We start from the raw sequence: 8,218 nt of genomic DNA, 5'->3' as shown, positions 1-8,218 counted from the left end.
TCGACCTCAATTCATCACCAATCATCACCATTTCTCATCTCAAATCACTTCCAATTATCAATTCTCGACATTCCAAGGATATAATGCATGGCACACTTTCATTCAACATCTAACAAGCTTTTAATAACCATCATCAGTTTCTCAATTCGTTGTCAGTAATCATTAAGATCACTACTCTTCCTTCTCTCTCAACCAAACTCATCCTCAATACACCAGAAACCTAAACCTCCGGTCACTAACTTTTCGAAATAATACCAAATGATTTCTCCTAAAACCTTTACCATGTTTCAATATCCAAAATTAAACTCAAGAGTATTAAAATGGTGTCACAGAAGCTTACAATCTTGTTGGAAAGGTGAAATAGTTGTAAACAAAATTTAAGTTTAAGAAACAGGGTGTATGCACAGGAGTGTGCGTGTGCATGCCTAGGAGAAGTTTTAAAACGTGTGCGTATTCATAGAGGTGTGCGTATGCACAGATACAAATCTTTGAATTTCTGTTCGCTCGCACAAAGCGTGGTCGCACCCACTACAGATTGCCCTTCCCAATGTGTGCATGCGCACAGGGCTGTGCATGCACATAGATTGTAAACGTTCATTGGGTATGTGCGCGCACAGGCTGTGCTAGCGCTCTTAAAAGATTGTCTTCCTCTGCGTGTACGTACGCACAGGTCTGTGCGTGTGCACAGGTTTAAAATTTCGCAGGGGTGTGCGTGCGCACAAGGCTGTGCGTGTGCAGATACCAGAAATCACAAAATTCTGCAATTTTGCAGAATTTCAGATTTTGACACCAATCTTTGAATGATCATAACTTCCTCCACAAAAATCCAAATTTTACAAACTTTATATCGATTTGAGGAGTTTTCAATAAGCTTCAATTTCAAACAAATTTCAACCAATTTTGAAAACTAAGGCATAAGTTATGATCAGACAAAGTTCACTAAAAACCAACTTTTACCAAAAGTTCACATTTTACCAATTTTCCACTTTTCATAACTCAAACCAACCAAAACCAAATAAAACCATTCCAAACTCCATTTTTAACCATATCAAAACAACCCAACACTCATACCAAACATTCCTTCAAGCATTTTATCAATCACACAACCTTCTAAACCATTCAACAATTCTAAATCCAGCCTAATTCACATTTTCCGAATTTCCACTAACTTTTTTAACATCAACATGACTACTCACCATTACCATCCATCATTAATATCACCTATATCCAAAATTCTATTCAATAAACACATTATCATTAATTCATCATCATCATCAATACTCAGAATCATTATTCACAATTCTCAACAATATATTCAATTCATCAAACCTCCTCACTCATTTAGATCCAACATGAACCACAATAACCAACAATAAAAAATCATTATCAACATCCATCTTCCAACCTTAACACCCACCAACATAACTCATCAATAATCATCATCTAAAGATATATATGTATATAATCACATTCAAACTCATTCAACCTACATCTAAGCCATCATCAAGCATAACATTTATATCAAATTAATCATACAAATCACATCATTCAACCTATCTTAAGATCAACTGACTTATGTGTTCAGAAACATTACATACTACATAAAGGAAACCGAAACCATACCTGGGCCGATTCCCAATATGCACAAACGACCACTTTGAGTCCAAACAAGTTTCCAAAAGGCCAAGCCAACTCCAACAAGCACTAAAGCTCAAAAGAACATCACATATATCACCAAAATCAAAACCTAGAAACCACAACATATGATACTAAAAGGGTTTTGATGACAAGTCATCTTAGCCTAGTTTCACTAGTCTTTTTCTTTTGTTTTCAATTGATTTTATGCACTTTCTTGAGCCACAAGTAAGCCAATTGGGTAGAATTTCATGTTTCCTTTGATTCAATCAATCAAGGATGAATTAATGCAATTTCATGAGATTTTGTGCTATAATTGTCATAAATTATGAAAGAGAGATAATCTCCTGATTTTGAGCATAGCTTTGATGTTTCTGATTGATTGATGATAGGTGAAAAGAGCTTTGAAGAAGGTTGAAGAAAGAAGGAATGGCAAGGAGTAAGAGAGAACAAAAAGCTTGAGCCAAAGCTTGCCTCAAACTTTAGCTCAAACTTTAGGAGGAGTTGAATTCACCCTGGTAGGAGCAAAACCTTGCGCCAACGTTTGCCTCAAGCTTTTAGGCAAACGTTGGCGCCACAACAAACACACCCAGGAGAGCAAAAGCTTGCGCCAACGTTTGCCTCAAGCTTTTAGGCAAACGTTGGCCAAGAAGCATTCAAGGGGGATCCATGTTTGGCTCAAAGTTTGACCTCAAACTTTGGCTCAAACGTGGATGGCAGCACAAGAAGCAATCTGCAACAAAAAGCTTGAGTCAAAGTTTGCCTCAAACTTTTACGGTTCATGGCCCGGTTCACAAGTGGATTTCTCTCCAACTCCAAGAGCAATCAATAGAGGCTTTTGTCAACCCAATTCCATCAAGAGCAAAGGCCCAATTCAATGCTTGAAGATCATTTGAAGAGAGTGTATAAATAGCTTAGAATTTAAGTTTTCAAGGGAGCTTTCCTTTAGAATTTTCATAGTACTCACAGTAGAGAGCTCACTTTACATTTTTGTTGTTGCTTTTAGAATTTGAGAGTTCCTGGGAAGAAGAATTGAATTCTCTTCCTCTTAGTTTTCATGTTTTCGATTTCATCTACACTTGTCTTGAGTCTTGGGTGTTGAAGAATTGAGGAAATTCTGTCTCAATCTCACCTTTAGATCTCTCTATTTTGATTTACTGCAACTTTTGGAAATTGAACTTTAAATTTACTTTTCTACATTGCTCTCTTCTTAAACTTTTCAATTGCTCTCTGAATCTGAATCTAGGAAGGCATTGAGATCTAGACTTAGTTATCTAGTCTCTTGGGTCCTGAGATATATTGGCTTCTATTTTAATTTCCTTGTTTAATTGCTCCACCAAGCTTATTTTCATTTCCGTTTGAGATCCAGTTTATTTGAATTCATCTGCTCCCTTATTGTTTGTTAAATTTTATTGTTCTTTGTTTAATTTCTGCAATTCACACTCCCAATTCCCTTTATAGTTCAAGCCATTTATATTCCTTGCACTTTAAGTTTCTGCAATTTACATTTCTTGCACTTTAAGTTTCTGCCATTTAATTTCTTGTTCTTTAAGATTCAGCATTTTATTTTCTGTTCTCTTTAATTTTCTGCAAATTACCCATTCCCTTTTACATTCTCATGCAATTTAATTCTTGTCGAACACAAATTCACCCAAATCAACTTCTGTTTGCTTGACTAAATCAACCACTAAACTAAAATTGCTCAATCCTTCAATCCCTGTGGGATCGACCTCACTCATGTGAGTTATTATTACTTGATGCGACCCGGTACACTTGCCGGTGAGTTTTGTGTCGGATCATTTTCCACACATCAAGTTTTTGGCGCCGTTGCCGGGGATTGAATTAGATTGACAATGATTAAGTAAGGTGGTGGTCTAGATTAAGCACTTTTTCTTTGTTTTTGTTCATTTTCTTTATTTCTAACTTGCACACTAACTGTTTGAGACTTTGTCTCTACTAACTCTCACTGCACTCAAGCTACAGAGTGCTCTGTGTATCTTTGCTATTTTGGTTGTATGACATAAACCAGGGGAGGTTCTTCACCTCTGGAATTTCTGAAGAAGGGCACCAAGAAATGGAGGAGACCGGAAGGAAGTCCATAGTGATAGGAGAAAATCAAAGGCAACAGGATTTTCAACCTCCATGATCAAATAATGGAGGATGTCAAGCTAGTGACAATAAAGAAGCGCTTGTTGGGAGGCAACCCAACCTGAGGTAGTTTTCTTTCCATTTAATAAAAAGGCTAAGTAACTTTCTCTATATTGTAAGGAGCTAAGTTTGGTGTTGCACACCAAAACAATTTAAGGGAGAATGAAGAATGCTAAGTTTGGTGTTCCACCAAAAATCTCTTTTAAAAACACATTCTCACCTTCTGCATAGATGGTTGCTAGATCCAAGCAAGCAGAGAAACTACTTAACCAATGTCTGTTTTCTAGTTTTTTTAGTCTTATTGCCTTTAGCAAAGAAAAAGAGTTCCACATATGGTCAATTTGATGCATGAGAACCATTGGCAAGGTACTAAGTTTGGTGTTCCCACACCAAAGTAAGTTCAAAAGCCCACAAATAAATCATGCATGCTAACCATTTTTCAAGTGCTTGGGGAACAAGCAACTTTCAATATCACTGCAGAGTACCATACAAACTTTTGGGAAGATTTAGCATCATCAATCAAAGAGATGAAAGAGGAATGTGAAAACCAGTAATGATGATGAGGAAGAGGACAGCAAGTAAACTCCAAAAGGTTGTATTGTTCATTATCAGATACTGCTGTGATTGAAAGTGATATGATACCCCTATCTGTCTTTCTGTCTAGTATAGTTTTTCTGCAATTCAATAATCAAGATGCTTGATCATTTACAACACTATACTCTCCAAAACTTGTTTGCACTCAATATTTCAAAAATGCATCACATGAAAGTTCTTTGAAAAGAAGGATTGAGGAATTAAACAATTTTGAGGCAAGCAAAAGATTAGGAGAAGTGGTGGTTCTAGTTGTGTGATTATGTATTGAGGTTGCATGCTTATGAAAACTTGTATGGGAGCTCATAGGCGGGACATAAAGTTCAAAGAAGTATTGTGGAGATTCTCAAACATTTATTGATCCAAGAAGCAGCAAACAAAACAAAAGAAAATAAAGAAAATACAAAAACAAAAAGAACATGGCCCAAGGCTCTGAGCATCAATTACTAGGAAGAAAAGAAGAAAGAAACAAGAATTCAAAGAGTTATTATCCTAGTAAATGCTTGTGGTCGAATTGTGTCAAAGAGAGAGGCTTGAGCAAGTAAATCTTAAGGGGTTCTTTAACACATAATACCTTAAAACCAACTGGTTTAGGAGTATTGATTGAAAGCTTATCTAAAGAGCCGCTTTGAGACATGACACTTAGAGTCAAGGCCAAAGCACAGAAACTATAAGCTGCTTCAAGGTGATTACCTATAGAGAGATCTCCATAATATCATTTGGATGAAAGTCCTAAGACCTAAGACTTCCAAGATGTAGGGACTAGTAAGCACTGAAGCCCTTGCATGAGCATATAATTTAGAGTTCACCCCACTATCACTTAATCACTTCACTCACAGGGCATTACAAGCTATTCTTCAATCCATCCTAATTGAAAGAACCTTTGAACATAATTCTTTTCTTGCTTGGGGACAAGCAAGTTTTAAGTTTGGTGTTGTGATGACAAGCCATCTTAGCCTAGTTTCACTAGTCTTTTTCTTTTGTTTTCAATTGATTTTATGCACTTTCTTGAGCCACAAGTAAGCCAATTGGGTAGAATTTAATGTTTCCTTTGATTCAATCAACCATGGATGAATTAATGCAATTTCATGAGATTTTGTGCTATAATTGTCATAAATTATGAAAGAGAGACAATCTCCTAATTTTGAGCATAGCTTTGATGTTTCTGATTGATTGATGATAGGTGAAAAGAGCATTTGAAGAAGGTTGAAGAAAGAAGGAATGGCAAGGAGTAAGAGAGAACAAAAAGCTTGAGCCAAAGCTTGCCTCAAACTTTAGCTCAAACTTTAGGAGGAGTTGAATTCACCCTGGTAGGAGCAAAACCTTGCGCCAACATTTGCCTCAAGCTTTTAGGCAAATGTTGGCGCCACAACAAACACACCCAGGAGAGCAAAAGCTTGCGCCAACGTTTGCCTCAAGCTTTTAGGCAAACGTTGGCCAAGAAGCATTCAAGGGGGATCCACGTTTGGCTCAAAGTTTGACCTCAAACTTTGGCTCAAACGTGGATGGCAGCACAAGAAGCAATCTGCAACAAAAAGCTTGAGTCAAAGTTTGCCTCAAACTTTTACGGTTCATGGCCCGGTTCACAAGTAGGTTTCTCTCCAACTCCAAGAGCAATCAACAGAGACTTTTGTCAACCCAATTCCATCAAGAGCAAAGGCCCAATTCAAGGCATGAAGATCATTTGAAAAGAGTGTATAAATAGCTTAGAATTTAAGTTTTCAAGGGAGCTTTCCTTTAGAATTTTCATAGTTCTCACAGTAGAGAGCTCACTTTACATTTTTGTTGTTGCTTTTAGAATTTGAGAGTTCCTGGGAAGAAGAATTGAATTCTCTTCCTCTTAGTTTTCTTGTTTTCAATTTCATCTACACTTGTCTTGAGTCTTGGGTGTTGAAGAATTGAGGAAATTCTGTCTCAATCTCACCTTGAGATCTCTCTGTTTTGATTTACTGCAACTTTTGGAAATTGAACTTTAAATTTACTTTTCTACATTGCTCTCTTCTTAAACTTTGCAATTGCTCTCTGAATCTGAATCTAGGAAGGCATTGAGATCTAGACTTAGTTATCTAGTCTCTTGGGTCCTGAGATCTATTGGCTTCCATTTTAATTTCCTTGTTTAATTGCTCCACCAAGCTTATTTTCATTTCCGTTTGAGATCCGGTTTATTTGAATTCATCTGCTCCCTTACTGTTTGTTAAATTTTATTGTTCTTTGTTTAATTTCTGCAATTCACACTCCCAATTCCCTTTATAGTTCAAGCCATTTATATTCCTTGCACTTTAAGTTTCTGCAATTTACATTTCTTGCACTTTAAGTTTCTGCCATTTAATTTCTTGTTCTATAAGATTTAGCATTTTATTTTCTGTTTTCTTTAATTTTCTGCAAATTACCCATTCCCTTTTACATTCTCATGCAATTTAATTCTTGTCGAACACAAATTCACCAAAATTAACTTTTGTTTGCTTGACTAAATCAACCACTAAACTAAAATTGCTCAATCCTTCAATCCCTGTGGGATCGACCTCACTCATGTGAGTTATTATTACTTGATGCGACCCGGTACACTTGCCGGTGAGTTTTGTGTTGGATCGTTTTCCACACATCAGGTTTATGAGCAACTTTACCTTGTCCAATGATGATTGGGGCAATTTCCAACAATTACCCGCTACTAGAGATCACCTAAACAACCAAAACCACAAAACTCACTCAAAAATCAAATACAAAAATGCACTGAATGTAGGGCAGGAAATTAGAGCGAGAGTTGAGAGATCTTACCCACAAAACCTAGATAGAAAGGAAGAGCTCATCAAGAGCTTTGTGTGGCCGCAAAAGGCTCGTCAATCGGAGTTCCGTAGCTCAAGTTATGGCTCTCGAAAGGTGGAGGTGAATAGTGAAACACTACTCCTCTCTTCTCTCTTCTCATCAGCGCCTCTCTCTTATTTTGAGGAGCAAATGAGTTGAAAAGCTCATTTAATAGGCTTATATATGTTGGGCCTTGGGCCCGGTCCAATCCGTTAGCATTTTTGGTCTGTTTGGCCCACTTTGGGCCAAAACCTTTAAAATTAGTGCCCGGTTTTCAATTCTAAATTATTTATATCCTTTCAAAACAATAAATCAATTATCCAAAATCTTATTTTCCAAAATAAGCAGTATTGGACAGACTAGGGCCGATACTGCTGGCTTAAGCGCCAGTACGCATTTTCACAAAAACTTTTCGAAAAAGATACATTTTCTAACTCAGAAAAATTCACTGAAATCAAATTTCACATTTATATTTTCAAATTAAAACTTCTAAATTTTGAATCTACTCCAGGCACTAAAAACTTAATATTTTATTAAAATGGTTTTACAGAAAAAACTCTAGTTCTTACAATTAGAGAGTAAAGAAAAGAATCAAATGGGCTTAAAGAAGTCCTCTAATTAAATGCTTGTGGCGCTTATGTATCAAGTGGTAATACTTGAAAACAAAGCATTTAGAGTCAAAGCTTTCAACTCATGGTGCAAAGCACCCAAAAGAAGCTAAGCTAAGAGAAAAAATGAAAAGCTTGTTTCAAGGAAGGGATATAAAGAAAAGATTTCATACAATGAGCTAGATAAAAGCATCAATCATTTGAATTTCTTTTGTGATTGTTGCATGCATTGAAAACTAGCTAACCATGAACATCAACCTGCTATTATTCTCACCTTGGATTGTTAAACTTTATTACATGATTCTTTATTTACTTAAGGACAAGCAAAGTTTAAGTTTGGTGTTGTGATGCATGAGAATCATGTTGTGTTTTCTGTGCTTTTTTTTCATACAAGAAATTAATGTTTAATGCTTAAATTTGGAAGTCTTTTAGTG

Source organism: Arachis stenosperma, chromosome 3 (assembly GCF_014773155.1).
Source record: "Arachis stenosperma cultivar V10309 chromosome 3, arast.V10309.gnm1.PFL2, whole genome shotgun sequence".
Lineage (NCBI taxonomy): Eukaryota > Viridiplantae > Streptophyta > Magnoliopsida > Fabales > Fabaceae > Arachis > Arachis stenosperma.
Note: the sequence above shows the minus strand (reverse complement) of the source record.